Genomic DNA, 18,925 nt, shown 5'->3' on the forward strand with positions numbered 1-18,925 from the left:
CTGCCTCAGAAGAGACCCAGGGAAGCGGTGCAGGGGTTTCACAGAAGTTATTAGATCTGGGCTGTGAAGCATGAGGAGGAGTTAAGTACTTAGAGAAGGGCATTGTAGGCAGAGGGAACAGTGTGCCAGGGAGGGAATGGAGGGAGACAGACCTGCAAAGACCAGCCGGGGCCAGGTTGTGAGGGACTCTGTTTCTTGTTAAAGGAATATGGACTTAGTCTGCAGGCAATGGGAAGCACGGAGGTTTTGAAGCAGAAAAGTTCCTTGATCAGATCTGCCTTCTAGAAAGGTCAGTCCCATAGCCTGCAGAATACTGTTAGGAACACAGAGTGCCTCTGAATTTTTACTTGGGTATTGCAGTGATCCCTGAACTTCAAAATTCTCACAATGAAGTGCACGGTTCTCTTTCTCTTGCTTGCAAACCCTCACCTCCTCCTGGGGCCCCAACTTAGTGAACAGATCATATCATTCCTCTGCTCAAAACCCTGCCTTAGCCATCATCAAAAGTCTGTAAACAGTAAATACTGGAGAGGGTGTGGAGAAAAGGGAACCCTCCTACACTGTTGGTGGGAATGTAAATTGGTACAAGTCACTATGGAGAAAAGTATGGAGGTTCTTTAAAAAACTACAAATAGAATTACCATATGATCCAGCAATTCCACTCCTGAGCATATATCTGGAGAAAACTACAATTCGAAAAGATATATGCACCGCGATGTTCATGGCAGCACTATTTACAATAGCCAAGACATGGAAGCAACCTAAATGTCCACGAGTGGATAAAGAAGAAGTGGTATATTTATACAATGGACTATTACTCAGCCATAAAAAAGAATTGCAGCACATGGATGGACCTAGAAATTATCATACTAAGTGAAGGAAGCCAGACAAAGACAAATACCATATGATATCACTTATATGTACAATCTAAAATAAAAAGATACAAATGAACTTATATACAAAACAGAAATAGACCCACAAAAGGGGAAAGGAGGGGTGGGCGGATAAATTAGGAGTCTGGGATTAACATATACACACTACTATATATAAAAGAGGTAACCAACAAGGATCAGTGCAGGGAACTATACTCAATATTTTATTATAATATTATAATAATATTTTATTAAAATATTTTATAATAATATTTTATAAAAATATTATATTTTATAATAACATAATGGAAAAGAATCTAGAAAATTATATATATATATATATATATATATATATGCTGTACACCTGAAACTAACACAACACTGTAAATCAACTATATTTCAATTAAAAGAAAAAAAGAACCTTGCCACAGTTTTCACTGAGAGCAAAACCCAAAATCCTTAGGGTGGCCAATCCAGCAGGGCCACACGGAAACTGACCCATTCACTCTCTGAGGTTTTGCCCATCACTCTTCCGTTTGCTCACACTGCTCCAACAGCACTGGGCTCCATGCTGTCCTTCACCACTGCAGGCGCACTCCCATCTCCCATCACAGGGGCTGTGCCCTAGCCTTCCCCTCTGTCTGCAGTGCCCCTCTCACAGTGCTCACCTCTTGCAAGTCTTTGCTCAAGTCTTCCCTTGTCAATGGGGCCCATCCTCAACACCATGTTTAATACTACAGCCCTCCCTTTCCTTTCTTTCCCCTGCAGTCCTGGACCTCTTTGCCCAACTCTGCTTTTTTCTCCATTGCATCTATCACCTCTGACTTGCAATATGATTTGCTGGTTATTATGCTTCTATTCATTTTCCATCTCTCCTCTCACTAGAATGTAAGCTCATGAGAACATGGATCTATTTGTTGTGTCTGTACACTGATGCAGGCATTATCCTTGATTTTTCCCATTTTCTCTCTCCCTCTATCCAATCCATCAGCATGTCTATGGCTTTTGTTCTCAAGAGCCTGGAACAGTGCCTGCTTTTTGACCATCTTGCTTACAGTTTTGTTAGCAATTTTTATCTGACTCAATCACAAAATGGTACCCAATTATGAAGCAGATAGCTGCCCTTGGGGTCAGTGGTTAAATGAAAAGGAGAACCTGCTCCAGTGGGGTTCAGCTCTCAACCCTGGCCTGAGAGGCACAGGAGTTCACGATCATACAATAGCAATTCAACAGGAGCTCCCTTCTTCCCACCGTCATCTCCACCCATCCTCCGCCTTTCCTTCCCACAGGCCAACCCCTCCTTGCTGCTCTGGGTCCTCAGGCAATGACCCCTATAAACACTCTTTTTCTGTCTTCTGTGTGGAGTGTCTCCCTCTCACAGGGTTGCGGCCATCAGAATGCAAACTCTATTTTCCATCTTAAATGCATATCTCGTATACCACCCATATACTTTTTCTAAATTTTTTTTTATTGTGGTAAAAGTCACAGAATATAAAACATACTATTTTAACCACAGTTAACTGTACAGTTCAGTGGCATTAAGTACCTTCACATTGTTGTGCAACTCTCACCATCGTCCATCTTCCGAATTTTTCACCTTCCTAAACAGAAACTCTGTCTCCATTAAGCACTAACTCCCCATTCCCCCTCCCAACCCCTGGTCCCTGGCATCTACCAATGTACTTTCTGACTCTATGAATTTGACTATTCCAGGTACCTCATAAAAGTGGAATCAAACAGTATTTGTCTGCACCAAATGTATATTGGAATGCATTTTTAAGGTTAACTTATGTCCTGCAAGCAGATTGTACCTTCTTTCCCCCCACCCTGTGTTTTACAGTAGGCCCTCAGCAGCCTTCTACTTCATACATAATAGTGTACATACATCAGTCCCAATCTCCCAGTCCATCCCACCACTCCCCCCCGCCCTTGGTGTACATACATTTGTTCTCTATGTCTGTGTCTCTATTTCTGCTTTGCAAATAGGTTCATCTGTTCCATTTTTCTAAATTCCACATATATGTGTTAACATACGATATTTGTTTTTCTCTTTCTGACTTACTTCACTCTGTATGACAATCTCTAGGTCCATCCATGTCTCTGCAAATGGCACAACGTCATTCCTTTTTATGGCTGAGTAATATTCCATTGCAGATGTGTACCACATCTTCTTTTCCATTCCTCTGTTGATGGACATTTATGTTGCTTACATGTCCTGGCTATTGTAAATAATGCTGCAATGAACATTGGGGTACATGTATCTTTTGGAATTATGGTTTTCTCTGGGTATATGCCCAAGAGTGGGATTGCTGGGTCATAATGGGCAGAAGGCCTAAATAGACTTTCCTCCAAAGAAGACATACAGATGGCCAAGAGGCACATGAAAAGATGCTCAACATCATTAATTATTAGAGAAATACAATCAAAACTACGGAGAGATACCACCTCACACTGGTCAGAATGGCCATCATCAAAAAAATCTACAAACAATAAATGCTGGAGAGGGTGTGGAGAAAAGAGAACCTTCCTACACTGTTGATGGGAATGTAAATTGATACAGCCACTATGGAGAACAGTATGGAGGTTCCTTAAAAAACTAAAAATAGAACTACCATATATTACCCATATACTTTTGGGTAAGACACCAGGAAAAAAAAAAAACAACCGACTTTAATTCATGTGTCCATTTCCTCACCTCGTGTCTCCTTAGCCAACTCCAATAAAGCTTTGTCCTCCCCACTGCACTGGAACTGCCCTTGTCAAACTCACCAGTACCCTGCATCTTGCCAAATGCAATGATCACTATTCTATCCTTATTCTATTTTACCTTTTGGCAGCTTCCTACACATTTGTCCCTCTTTCTTGATAAGCTTTCTTCCTTTGCTTTCTGTAAATTTATTGACTGAGTTTTCTCCTTAAACACTGGCCATTCTTTTTCATTGCATTTTTGGGATCCACTCCCCGCTCCTTCCATCAGACCTCTAAATATTAACCTCCCCTCCCCTCTTTCCCCTCTGCTCTCTCACCTTCACCCTTTGGTTCCCCTCTTTCCACCCTCCCCACCTCTTCTCTTATCAACACCTTCTCCTTAGTAATCTTATCTAATTTGGGTCTTCAGATACCATCTATGTGCCATTAACTGCCTGACCATGCCATTGATCTCCAGAGCAGTTTATCCAGCTGCCTTTCTGACCTATCTACCAGGTTGTTTAATAAGCATTCCAAACTTTTCTTAGGCACCTTAACTTTTCCACTTAAACTCTTTTTCCCCCCATTTTTCCTCCATATCAGCTAATGGACTCTACCACGCACTAAGATGACTAAGCCCCAAACCTTGAGAATCAAGGCATATTTTTGATTCCTCTCATTTCCTCTCTCCCTATATTCAATCCATCAGCAAGTCGAGTTGATTCTACCTCCAAGATGTAACCTGAATCTGTCTGCTTCTCTCCATCTTCACTGCTGCCAGCCTGACCCAACTTTCACCATCTCTGCTAGATCACTCCAATAAAGGTTGAAACTCCAATCTCTACTTTCTCTTTTGCCCCATCAGGAATCTAGTCTCTACTAAGCTGCTAAAGTATCATCTACAAATTTAAATCAGATCCCACCACTCACTGCTTAAAAATACATGAATGGCTTCCAGTAGTACTATGAATAAAATATAGACCCATTGGCACGGCCTACAAAGCCACATGAACTGTCCCTGCCTCTCCCTGAGCTCACATCACTCACATGCCCCTGAACTCTGTGCTCCAGTAATCTGGCCTTCTTTCTTTTCCTTAAACAGAAACAGGTTTATTCCAGCCTTAAGGCCTTTGAGCTCGCTGTTCCCTCTTCCTGAAACTGCCGAATCCTTTTCAGAGTTCAGACTTCAGCCTGTCTTTACCTCCTTTGGGGAAATTTCCCCCAACACTGTAACCAAAGTAGCACAACAACAGATCCCCAACCCCTGGAACTCTGTTTTTTATCCTGTTTTATTTTCTTTACAGCACTTATTGCTTTCTGAATTTGTCTTCTGTGTTTATTTATTTACTGTCTGTTTCAAAGAGTAGAATAGAAGTTTTGTGAAAGCAGGGATTTTGTCTGCCTTGGTCACTGCTATGTTCTCAGTTCCTAAAACAGTGCTTGGCACTTATTAGAGTCTCAGTGGTTTATGTGTTGAATGAATGAATGAATGAAAACAGAGATAGAAGAATACATAGCTGCTTATACGGATGGTGAAAAATTCATAGCTGCTTTGAAGGATGGTGAAAAGACCTTTCTTTCCCCACAAATCTTTCCATCTTGCCTCCTGCATACCTGAAGTTCCATTTTTAAAGAATAACAACTGACTTTTATTTCTGGTTATGACTTAGCTATACAGGACTCTCATGCCAAAAACATACATAAAACCTGAGTAAAATTTATAAAGCAATTTTTCTCTCTCCTCTTTGGTATTCTTTGTGTATCCAGAAGCTGAGGATTCATGTTTTTCACCAATTCTAGGAAAATCCTTGGTCGTTATCCATTAGATACTGTCTTCCCCATTCTCTCTGTCCTCTATCTTGTCGGACACATGTCGAAACTTCATATCCTAGTATTATGTTGTTTTCCTTCTCTTTCATTTTTAAAAAAATTTTTTTTTTATTTTTGGCTGTGTTGGGTCTTCATTTCTCTGAGAGGGCTTTCTCTAGTTGCGGTGAGCAGGGGCCACTCTTCATCGCGGTGCGCGGGCCTCTCACTATCGCGGCCTCTCTTGTTGCGGAGCACAGGCTCCAGACGCGCAGGCTCAGTAGTTGTGGCTCACGGGCCTAGTTGCTCTGCGGTATGTGGGATCTTCCCAGACCAGGGCTTGAACCCGTGTCTCCTGTATCGGCAGGCAGGTTCTCAACCACTGCGCCACCAGGGAAGCCCTCTCTTTCATATTTTTAAGCTCTTTCTCTGTGCTGAATTCTGGATTTTGTCTTCAGCTCTATCTTGGTTGACTAATTCTTTCTGCGGATGTGTTTAATCTGCTCTTTATTTTAGCTTTAAATTTAATCATACCATTTTTCCCTTCTAGGAGTTAAATTTTTCTGAAATTGCTTGTTTCTTGATAGTTACTTTTTCACGCTTTAAATGTTATCATTAATTTATTAATAATTTACAAACATTTTTATAATTTAACCAATAATTGCATTATCTCAATTCTTCGGAATCAGATTGAGCTCTTTTGTTTTTGCTGACTCTGACTCATGGTGGCTTAGTCACTCATGCTGTTTATGTGTTCACTTTTGAGCTCATGTTCAACTTGGCTTTATCTGTGGGATTCTGTGGAAGCTGTGTTGAGTATCTATCCCTCCAGGTATGATTTATTTTGGCATTTGCTAAAAGTTTGATTTTGTTAATAACCTAGGATCATTTTATATTCCTTTCTTATCTTGGGTTTCTGAGACTATACAGATAGTGTAAACATGAACCCCTAATTCACATGAGGGCAGGTTGGGGTTATGAATTCTCAGAGGAGACTTTTTTCCAAAGAGTCCCGGACAATATGTCAAGTATTGTTTTACGCCCCCTTTGTCGGTGGGCAGATATTTTTCTTGTTCCCCTTCATTGAGGATATTTCAATGTTCCTGGCTTTATGCAGGGGTCTTGGATTCATCCCTCCACCTTGTGCGTTTCAAGGAATTGTCTCCTGTTCTCATGTTTTTCCATGGATAAAGAGAACGAAAGTTATCCTCAGGATACTCTCTTTTCTTCAGTACTCTCTGGGGAGTTCCCTTCTTTCCATGGAAGGTCAGCTATACATCTGAGAGCCTTGCCACATGTGATCCAGCAATTTTAAGTGCTTTTTGTTGGGAAGATTTGTATAGTATATAGCCTACCATATTTTCAGAGATAGAAGTCATACATTTTCTGTAACCCATGTATTAGTTAATTCTTCATGTCTTTATATACTGTCTACCAATTATTGATAATAATCTTATCTCTTTAGATAATTTTTTTTTTTTTTTTTTTGCGGTACACGGGCCTCTCACTGTTGTGGCCTCTCCCGTTGCAGAGCACAGGCTCCAGACGCACAGGCTCAGCCGCTCTGTGGCATGTGGGATCTTCCTGGACCGGGGCACGAACCTGTGTCCCCTGCATCGGCAGGCAGACTCTCAACCACTGCGCCACCAGGGAAGCCCCTCTTTAGATAATTTTAAAGCTCAAATCCTTTTCATACTTATTCTCCCATATGAATCATTGCTTTCTTTTTCTAAATACGAAAACTGGGCTCAGAGTTAAGTGAGCTGTCTAATAATAACTACCATTTTTTTGACATCTACTCTGTGTCAGGCACTATAAATATATTATGGAAAATGCTTATAGCAGACCCATGAAGTGGTTATTGTTTTCTGTGGTTGAGAAAGCTAAGTGTCAAATGTGTATGCAACTGGACTAAGGTCCCATAGCTCATCATACTCAGGCCTGCCTGATTCCAGAGCCTGTTCTCTTTCTAGTGCTGTCTCTGTTTATTCCATTTCCCCAGGCTGCTCTCCTAGATGTGGGCTTAATGAGGGCATTTATGCATTTTAGTGAGAATATTTACTTAGCAAGTTCTTTACTAATAAATGTGTTTAGTAGTAACAATGGTTCATTGGTTAGTTGCAAGTGTGCACTATGTACCTTTTCAATCTCAGTTACATCTTGGAGATAAGCTCTTTTGGAGTCTTAAATGACTCAAATGAACCCAGATACTACCATTTATTGTTGTGACCTGCTCACGGTGTAGATATCTCGTCTAAAGGTTATTAGCTGGTACCTCAAGCTGTGTTTTTTAATCCTTTTCTTTTTGAGCCATGAATTTATTTTTCAAATGATGCTTTACACAGAATCCTAATACAAATCAGAGAATTAGTGGCCCTTCCTGAGGAGTACATATAGACCTGCCATCACAGTTCCCTTCTTGAAAAATTAGTCACCTTGTAAAAAACATGTATAAACAAGTACAAACAAATAAAAATCATCAGCTATGACAAATAAATTCAACTATCTGTGAATACAGCTCTTGATTCTTAGTTTTCAGTTTCCATTATTTTTGTCCATATAATTATGGGAGCCTGTGCTGTTGAAAAACCACGTCTCTAAGAAAAATGAAATTGTTTGTACATCGAACCTGATATGCTGTACCAGCTCTCTTCAATTCAGTCCAACATTCTTAATTTGTCAGTTTCAATGAAACAACATAGTGTCCATCAGCCAAAATCAAAGGAAGGGAATGTGAGACTTCGAAAGAAATCTCTCCTCCCAGTAGCCACTTTGTATTTTCTCCAGGAATGCATTTTTTCTCTGCCAATCTGGGTACTTCCATGTCAAAGCTCTAGGAGGGCCTGCCTCAGGTTGGAGGTTTGAACTCTAAAACCAGGGGTCTTTCCACCGTACAACAGCCTTCCCTGGTCCTCCCTCTTTTTCCCAGCCTGGCCAAAATAATTCCATTTTTTATTTGAAACAAAAATCAAGTCTCATTTTCCTTCAGAAGCAACCCTTGGTTGTCTCTGTTCATAAAGATTTTTCTGTCCTTTGAACTTAGAGCTGATATAGGATTACAATTCCACTCAAAATATATATCTTGGATACCTTTTCTATCTATCTACCCCATTCCTTTAAAGGCTATATGGTACCTTATTATTTGTATAGTATACTTTGTTTAGTTCCATACTGAAAGACTTTTATTTTGTTATCACATTTTGGTATTACAAATAATTTTGTAATGATTTCATGGTATTTTCATCTTGGCATATTTGTTCCAATAGATATGTAAAATAAATTCTTACTATCAAAGCTGTTGGGTTAAAAGGTATAGACAACATATGTTTTTGATAGTTATTAGCAATTGTATGAGAATGACTGTGCACACCCTCACCATCACTTGGTGTCATAAAAATTTAGATAGAATAATTTGGTTTACCTATGTTAGGTTAGGTACATACACAGCTAGTGAGGCACTTAACAAATATATGTGCACCCTTCTCTTTTTTCTCTAGAGAAAGAGTTTTTTAGGTGTTGTGGCATTGAACAAATTTCATCTACGTCTCAGTTTTCTTATCTGAGAAATGGGGTTAACAAAACCTTAAGAATACATATAAAGTTGTTGTCAGGATTAAATCATACAAAGCAAATAAAGTACTTGACCCAATATCTGACAATGCTCACTACATGGCAGGAACTTTCTCTTTGTGTTTTCTGTAGTACTGGGTACATATGACACTCAGTGAAAACAAAGGGAGGAAAATTCCTTCATCATCATCATACCCAACATCTGCTAAATACTGACCACACGTGCTACCACTGTACTTCTTTACTTAAATTTTTATCCTATTTTACACCAACTTAAAGGTACAAGTTAATTAGGTGTGGATCAGAGATCTAAACCTACCCAGTCTGAATGTAGAAAGTGTTCCACCTTTTGGAAATCAGATGCTGTATGCAACAGGTTGCTCACCTCTTGTTTCTCTCAGGCCGATGTGCTGTCCCTGGAGCTGCCATCTTGCTAAAGCCAGTCAGCTTCCTCGGCTGGCTTTACCATTCCTGCCTGGACGTGACAGCACATTTATAAGGGCCACCTGTTGTGGTTCAACAAAAACACTGTAGTTAAAGAGGACAGACAGAGAAAACAATAAGCATGTTTATTTCAACAAAGTAAAAAAAAAAAAACACTATTTATCCAAAGACTGGTTTGATTTCTATTGAATACTATATAAAGCCCTACATCTAAAGATAAGCCCAGGTGGATCTCCAACAGCTGAAATGTTACACTAGGACTTTATCAGTGTGCGTTTAATAAGTCATGGGTTGTGTGTTTTCAGGTCAGTATTTAAAATGGTATTTTGAAATAAGTGTAAGTATTCATTGTTTGGCTTCACTTTTTATAATTTCTTTCTTTTTTTTTTTTTTTTTTTTTTTGCGGTACGCGGGCCTCTCATTGTTGTGGCCTCTCCTGTTGCGGAGCACAGGCTCCGGACGCGCAGGCTCAGCGGCCACGGCTCACAGGCCCAGCCGCTCCGCGGCATGTGGGATCTTCCCGGACCGGGGCACAAACCCGTGTCCCCTGCATCGGCAGGCGGACTCCCAACCACTGCGCCACCAGGGAAGCCCACTTTTTATAATTTCTGTGTTGATATCAGCAGTGAAGGATTGTAATAAGAACTGGGCATCTTAATTTTGAAAGAGAAAACATCCCCTAAAGCCCAACGGATATAGGTAATTTTGTTTTACATAAAGGTAGGCTGATAGACAATGGTGAGCTTCTCATTTTACAAATGAACATTGAGGCTAGGAGTGTCAGAAACTTGAACTTTTGCTGTGCTATTAGGACAAACAGGGGTAGGTCTGTGGGGTGCAGCCTTGGGCTTTCAAAAGGGGTCCTGTTTGTGCATTAAAAAAGTGTGTAACAATCACACAGAGAGAAGAATCTGGAAGGTTATACAGCACAATGTTAACTCCATGTGGTGGGATCAGAGAATATTTTTACATTTTAAAAGTATCTTTCTAAATAGCCTGAAATTTTTAAAAATGAAAATCTATTCTTTTATAATCAGGAAAATGAAGAAGCCATTAATTAATAAAGAAACAAATCTGATGGAAAGCAAAGAAAGCTCTGCCTTTCCTGGTTCCTCTGAAACTTGGGAATCTAGGCTGGGCTCCCTACTCTCCTGTCCGTCCTTCCAGATCTCATCCAGATTAGTGGACATACTTGGGCTCTTCCTCTCACTCTGGCTCAGATGTGGTGTCTTGTTTCTCTGCTTCATTCTGTGAACTAAGGGGGGTCTTGGAGTTATCATTCAAATGGAGTTCTAGTCAGTTGTCCTCTGCTATCTGACCTTAGTCTCTCTCTCCAGTACTCCACACAATATCTCAGATGAATAACTTTTCACCCTGCTGCGTGGAATTGTGGAGAAGGAAGCTTTCAGAATTGGATAGCTGGGCATTCAGGTTATCTAATCAGCCTGAGTTTCAGTTTCCTTATCTGTAGAGTACAGATAATAATCCTACCCTCTTTTTGTTTGCTTTAAGTACTAGAGATGATATAAAAATAGTGTTCACCAAAGTACCTGTCATTCCCTCATTCAACAACAGCTATTTATTGTGTACCTATTTATGCCATGCACTCCTCTGGACACTGGTGATACACAGAGTCTACACATTTTTTTAGATGAATATGTATTTTTCATCTCTTAATTTTAGTATAGAACATCCTCTATGACCTTTCAACTTACTAATTTTATAGATACAGAGCTATGCATATAAACTCTGCCCCCACCAACAGATGTTATCAGCAGTCCCCTGTGGCCATTATAGTTTTGCCATCAGTCATGGCTTAAGGTGCGTTTGCTGGGTTTTGCTTTTTTTGAAAGGCAAAGCAAAACACAAAGAGTGAGCTAAAAAACTGTAGTATCTAATACCACTTTGATATTATAGCCATTAAGTTTTATGAAAAAGATAGTTTCACTGTTCAGATATCAGAATCCTAACTTTATGAAAATGTCCATAGTTGTTGAGAGATTTATGTAAATGTCCACAGTTGTTGAAGACCTAGTCTCTTATAAATTTTATATGCAGTGAAAATAAAGATAAAATAAGATCATCTTTTTAAGAGATCTGAAATGAAGAAGAGTTGGAACTGAAGCCATCAATATCTACAGTTCTCTGAAAAAATTTAAGCTTGTATAGCTAACAGTGTTGACAATTATTGAACACTTTTTAATGTGTCAGGTACTGTTCTAAGTGTAGGAATGAATTTAATTCTCACATCAAAGAGCTATTATTATCATTCCCTCCCCCCCCCCCACATCTTAAAGATGAGAAAACTGAGGCACAGAGAGTTTATGTAGCCAGGTTGCAGGTAATAAACGGCAGAGTTGGGATTTGAACCCAGGTAGGTGGGCTCTATTGTACTGATATATGCACATTGGTTACCATGTAGCTTCACTGTAGACTTATGTACAAATGGACTTATTAACAATTCTTTGAAATCTAATCTGCTCAGTGGTAGAGAAATTCCTGACTAGACACTTAACTACTAACTGCGGTTGTGGGGATGCCAGAGATGGAATTGTTGGGTCAGAATCATTCATGGGAAACCCAATATTCTATTTTTTAAAGATCTCCCGATACTTGGAAAATCTGAGGAAGAAAAGAGAAGAATTCGCTCTCAGTGGGGAATCTATTTCATACCTCCATTTAAAAATTTTTTATCAAACATTGGCTGATGTTTAAATTGAACTGAAATGTTAAACTAAAAAAGAGCAAAGACCCTTTAGGATGCCTGGAAGGGACTGGTAGTTACTGAACTCACTGGTAGTCTGGGACTGAGAAAGAAGTCAAAGGAGTGAGAAATAAAACATAAACTGAGTTACCATGAGTAGTCCCTTTCTCACTGGTGAGATAATCAAGGGCAGGTTCTGCCTATCTGACTCCAGGTTCTTTGCTTTTCTTCCATGACTTGAACCATGAGGAGGGAATTTTTCTAATACTGATAGTTTTTTCAGTACTGAGTCTATTGGTACCTTAATTCTGATGCTAGTAAACAGCTAAAGAGCTAACATAATTGTGACCAGCTGGTCAAAGTCTTGTGACTCTCAAGCAAAACCAACTCTAGTTTTGATGTCCCATCAGATTTGCAAGACTTCCGCAGAACTGGGTTTAGGCTCAATGCACAACTCAGGCTTAGAAGACTTACTGAATTGTGGTTAAATTAGTAAATCTCGTGACAGAAAGCATTTGACCTAGATGTTTGTATTTCTTTAGTTCATTCTCCAGGTTTGATCTCTGTGTTTATATTTTGGGAATAAATTAAATAGCTCATTGCCTTAGGTAAAAATAGAGGAAATCTGAATAAAGCACAGACTTTAGTTAATAATAATGTATCAATATTGGTTAATAAGTTGTAACAAATGTACCACACTAATGTAAGATATCAGCATTACAGGAAACAGTATAGGCTATCTGGGGGGCTCTGCATTATCTTTCCAAATTTTCTGTAAATTACAAGTTATCATCAAATAAAAAGTTTACTTTTTAAAACAAACAAACAAAAAACTCATTGCCTTATCCTTTATATAAACATTGAGTTGTATTTTAAAAAACAGTGGAATTTTTATTAAAATTTTTGACTTCAGAGGTAATAATCACCAAGCTTAAGACGAATATACCTAGAGAGCATGACTTACTTAAAGAAACAACTCTTAACTATAATTAAGTACCTCCCCCCCAAATCCTTAATCTAATGATTCTAAATTATTTCTCTTTCTTTCTTTCTTTTTCTTCCTTCCTTCCTTCCTTCCTTTCTTTCATTCTTAATGTAAGCCATCCATTTTGGAAACTTCTGAGACTATGACAGTGTCAAATCCATCATGGCTCAAAGCAGTTCCATTACAAGCATTGGTGACCTTGCTGTATACCGCATTGCATAATTATTCACCCTCTGCTCTTTTCCTCCTGTCACTGTGGAAGAGATGTTTCTTCTCTAGTTCCTGGGTATGGACCCTCTTTCTTCCCATACTTGCTGGGATGCTGCCTCATGCCTACTATCTTTTCTGGAGTGTCCGTCTCTCCTTTTTTATTGATTTATTGCCCTGGTTTCACGCAGGCGTCTCTACTCTACTCTGAGCAACTTGGGAGAAGGGACGTGGATCACTTATTTCTGTATCTCCCAGCCTATCTAGCACACTGTAGGAGATGAAAATATAATTATTTTTAACATTAAGATGTAATGATAACGACAATAACCTTTTCTCTATTTTTCCTCTTATTCTGACTTGATGAAGAAACAACAACGAACCTTAAGCAGAGCTTGGCTCCACGGTTCACTGAGTGTTCAAGTCCCTTCATGAGGATAGCTATGACTTAGTTTTAGCTCCTTTGCTACCACAGGATTGACTGTGTTGGTGTGGACATCAGGAGGGACGAGTAGACCAACCAGATCATTCCTTTCTGTCAATCTTGTGCCTAAATTTTTCCCTGAGGCAGAAGCAGAAAGAGAACTACCATCTCTGCATTGTCCATCCATATGTTGGCCACACAAGTCCCATGCTCTCTTACCAGTCAGATTTCTCTGTCAGTTCACCTTTTCAGGTCCTCTACTGAGTGCTTACTGTACCACTGTGCTCCCTGCAATGTAGTTTTCCTTGGCGAGGAATCCTGTGAATATACCGGGCAAGCCAGGCAGTCTAGGACTGACCAAGAAGTCAAAGGAGTGAGAAATAAAATGTAAACTGAGTTACCATGAGTAATCTCTTTCTCATTGGTGAGATAATCAAGGGCAGGTGCTGCCTTTCCGGCTCCAGGTTCTTCGCTTTTCCCCTGCAGCTTGAGCTGTGAGGAGGGAATGTTTCTGATACGGGTAGCTCTGGAGTCTATTGGTATCTTTATTCTGATGATGGTAAACTGTTGTCAAGACCTTGGAGTGAAAGAATCTCAGCATATACCAGCCTCTGTTTCCTAGGACAGTTGGTATCTCGTCCACGACAAGCTATTTTAGTGAGGCTAACTGGAAAACAGATTTTCTAAAACTACTATTTAATGTATCACACATAAAATCACACATACGCCATGAGTTGTTAAAGCAAACTTGAAGGTAATCGCCTCTGACTAAAAGAAGCAAGAAGAAAAAAACGCAAACCTGATCCCTGAGTCTGGGAAGACAAAATGGGGATTGTAATATTTGGTTCACTTGAGAGAGAGAGAGGGAGGAGTACAATAATCTTATCTGTCTCTAACAGTCCTGTTCCTCAAGGTCATGCACATACAGAGATTTTTTTTTTTTTTTTTTTTTTAATTCAACAGAACTACGCAACACTCTTTCGGCTCCACAGTGTCCTGACTGAGGCCACCTCTCTAGGCTACTCTCCCCAGGCTTTTAAGTCACAGTGAGATTTGCCACAGGCATGAGATCGGGTCCACAGAACCTGAGCTGAGCAGTGACCCACAGGTGCGGGATTGCTGGGATTTGCACCAGATGATGCATGCAGGTGATAAACGAAGGAAAGGAAAATGTGTCCTGAGGGACACTGAAATCTGAGAATCGTTCTGCTCTAGTGACTCCCTAATTTGGTGGTTGATGGCAGTTATTCCTAGCAGCGCTAACCCCTTGTCTTGCATTTCCCTTGGCCGAACATCAAAAGAATGAAGAGAAATGCCGGAGAATGTCAACTTGAATTCCATTATCTTAGCACCCCTAATTTCATTTAATTAATTTATTTTTATATCAATATATTCTCTTCCGGAACTCATCTTTTAATCTACTGAACACACTAGTTAATGATATAAAAAGAAGCAGAATCCCTTATTTGAATTTTCCTATTTAGTCAAGGATGAAGAAGATATTTTCACGTGGGTAGGAAAATTTTGGAAATTTGGGGGTGTCTGAATCTTTGGCTTTCTGGCTTCTGCTTATTTGGTACCTTATTTAACATTTTTCTTTGTGACCTTGGGAAAGTTACCTCATCTTGCTGAGCCTTGCCAAAAATGGGTAGTAAAAAGCTTTGCTTCAGCCTGCAGAAAGGATGACCCAACATATCTGGGGGAGTGTTGATATGAATAATTAACATGGTACGTACTACTCATTCTTTATAGTTGCGAATATTTTCTGTAACCCTTTCTAAAAAAACTCAAACCTACAGAAAATTTGCAAGAATAGTACAATGAATGCCCATTTACCCTTTATCTAGATTTACCAATTAACATTTTGCCACATTTGCTTTATCTCTTTCTTTCCACACGTATGCACATTCACACAAGTATATTTTTGGTAAGCCATTTGAGAGTTCTTTTCACAGAGAATTCAGTTACTATTATTCTAAATATCTTAACACGTTTTCTAAAAAAAGGACATCCTCCTACATGACAACCATAAAAGTATCACATTCAGGAAATCTCACAATTGAAAACATATTATCTACTATACAGACCAAATTCAAACATCCTCAATTGTCTCAATATTTAGAAAAGATACATCCACCCCTATGTTCATTGTACCATTATTTACAATACCCAAGATATAGAAGCAACCCAAGCACCCATCAACAGATGAGATAAACACACACACACACACACACACACACACACACACACACACACACACTGGAATATTACTCAGCCATAAAAAAGAATTAAATCTTGCCATTTGCAACAACATGGATGGACCTGCAGGTATTATGCTAAATGAAATGTCAGACAGAGAAAGACAGATATTGTATGATTTCACTTATATGTGGAATCTAAAAAACAAATGAACAAACGAAACAAAACAGAAACAGAGTTCTAGATACAGAGAACAAACAGGTGGTTGCCAGAGGGGAGGGTGTGGGGCGGAGGGAAGAAAACGGTGAGGGAGATTAAGAAGTACAAACTTCCAGATGCAAAATAAATGAGTCATGGGTATGAAATATACAGCGTGGGGAATATAGTTAATAACTATGTTATCTTTGTATAATGACATAGCATAGCTGGACTTACTGTGGTGATCATTTTGAAATGTACAGAAATACCAGATCACCATGTTGTGTAACAGGAACTAATAGTGTTGTAGGTGAGTTATACTTCAAAAACGAACAACAAACAGACAAACAAACTCATAGCAAAAGAGATTATATTTGCGGTTACCAGAGGTGAGGTGTGAAGTGAGGGGAAATTGGATGAAGGCAGTCAAAAGGTACAAACGTCCAGTTATAAGATAAATAAGTACTCAGGATGTAATGTACAACATGATTAACATAATTAACACTGCTGTAAGTTATATATGAAAGTTGTTAAGAGTGTAAATCCTGAGTTCACAACACAAGCAATTTTTATTTCTTTAATTCTGTATCTACATGAGATGATGGATGACCACCATGCTTATTGTGGTAATTGTTTCATGATATATGTAAGTCAAATCATTATGCTGTACACCTTAAACTTTTACAGTGCTGTATGTCAATTATACCTTAATAAAACTGGAAGAAAAAAAATTTGTTTTTCAATCCAGGATAGAATTAAGATCATTCATTCCATTAGTTGTCCAGTTTTTTTTTTTAAATCTAGATCAGTTTCTGAACCTTTAAAAAATTACCTTATCACCTTGATAATTCTGAAGAGCTCAAGCCAGTTGTTTTGTAAAATGTCCCTCAATTTGGATTTACCTGCTTAGATTCAGATTAAATTTGGGGGGTGGGGCAGGAGTACTGCATATGTAATATTGTATCCTTTTCAGTACATCATATCAGGAGGTGTAAGATGGCAGACAGTCCCATCATCGATGCTGTAAACTTTTATCACTTAGTAAAGTTGGTATCCATCACATTTCTCCATTTAGAGGTATTTTTTTTTCTGTTTTTAATAAATAAGCAACTTGTGGAGTGGTATTTTAAAATTGTTCACTGTTGGTGGATTCTCGTATGCTCATCTTTGTTATTGGAACCAATATTTCATTAATTATTTTATTCATAACAATACTGTTTTCTTCATCTACAACTCCAATTGCAATTCTATATCTATCCTCACTAGTGGCACGGCTTCTAGCATGCTTGGTCATCTTCATTAGTCCTCTACTTGAGCAGAATAAGAGAGTCCTATAGTCTAACTTGGTGAAACTTCGCTCCAAAGAGGGTTTGACTTTGACTTCTGCCCATAGAAGCATCACTTCCAGCCCTCCTCGTGGCTTTTGACTTTGAATGGAAGGGTGGGCTCAGCTTCCCGACCTCACTCCTCTTCCAAGATTCATGACCCTCACTGCAGAGAAGCTCTTAGAACCTTGCCTCTTTCTCTGTTTAATAATATGGCTTAAAAGAGTCTTAAGGGTGTTGCCCCACAGCAGCCTCACAGGGAGCTGAAGGTCAAGAAAGACCTATCTCCAAGCATTTGTGGCTGTGGCTTTTTGCCTAGTGGAGTAAATTATAAATCGATACCCAAAAGTTCACAGAGTTTTAAAAAGAATTGTATTGGCTTAGATTGAAAGTGACAAACAGTGTGAAATGAAAGAACTTTGGACCCCTCAATCACTATAGACAAGGAGCTGGTTGAGAAAACTACTCAGCTGCTAACTCAGGCCAGTCTTATTGCAACGCAATGATGACTCAAAGGGCAGAACCAGGAGCCCCAAGGGAAGAGCTAAGAGCCACAGAACAAAGCAGCAGAGCTGAACCCACAACAAAAACTGGCCCCATGTGCCCAGCTGGCTTTCAGGATTGCTTACAGACCTGTGATTGCTGTGTGCCTCTTGTTTTCCCCCCTTTTGCACAATAGTGTCCACATTGGTTAGATTCCCCTCATTGCATATTGGCTGTGTAGGGGCCAAAGCTAATTCTCTGGTATTTAGATTGGAGAAGTGGAGCCTAAACTGCTGCATCTGGGGAATGCACGCACACATGGACCTGAATGAAATGACTTGAGCTGGTGTCATGATGAGTTGGGACTTGGTGGTCTTGGGGGAGGGGATCAGTATAGTTTGCAGGTGGGAGGATGTGAATGAAGTATTGTGGTCTGAGGATGTGCTGTCGTGACTGTATTTTCCAAAGATGACCACAACAGTATTTCCTGTCTTCCTACAACATGATCTTGCCATTTCTCTTGTTGAGGGGGGGCAGGGTCTACGTTCCCTTTTCTTGAATTTGGGCGGATTTATGACCACAGTGGAAGTGAGGCTAGATCATACATGGCGATATAGTGTCCTGCCTGGTTCCCTTGGGATCTCATTCTTAAAACCCAGGCGCTTTGCACTGAAGTCCAAGCAGCCACGAGGAGAGGACACGTAGGTGTCCCAGCCAACAGCCAGTATCGACTACAAGACATGTGAGCAGTGAGCCTTCAGAAGGTTCTGCTTGTTCAAGTCTTCCCAGCTGAGAGTCCAGACATTGCTGTACAGTGATAAGCTCTCCCTCTCTGAATTCCTGACCCACAGAACATGTGGACATAATCAAATGTTTTTGTTTTGTTTTGTTTTTGCCATAAGTTTGGGGTCATATGCATCACAGCGAGAGTAACTGGAACATTGAATAGAGCTTGCATCTCACTGGGGAATATTCCACATTGTCTCTGCAGTTACTCTTGTTCTCCTCAGTGCCTCCAAA

At 39.6% G+C, this 18,925-nt stretch overlaps 1 long non-coding RNA gene across 1 annotated transcript in view; it reads right to left on the minus strand.

Moving 5' to 3' along the window:
• LOC117201274 (uncharacterized) overlaps positions 1 to 18,925 on the minus strand; it is a 129,657-nt gene that overhangs the window by 64,496 nt on the left and 46,236 nt on the right. Inside the window, exon 2 of the long non-coding RNA XR_004483264.2 lies at positions 9,322 to 9,442. This is a non-coding gene — a long non-coding RNA (uncharacterized LOC117201274). The remainder of the gene's footprint in view (positions 1 to 9,321; positions 9,443 to 18,925) is intronic.

This window comes from Orcinus orca, chromosome 1 (assembly GCF_937001465.1).
Source record: "Orcinus orca chromosome 1, mOrcOrc1.1, whole genome shotgun sequence".
Classification (NCBI taxonomy): domain Eukaryota; kingdom Metazoa; phylum Chordata; class Mammalia; order Artiodactyla; family Delphinidae; genus Orcinus; species Orcinus orca.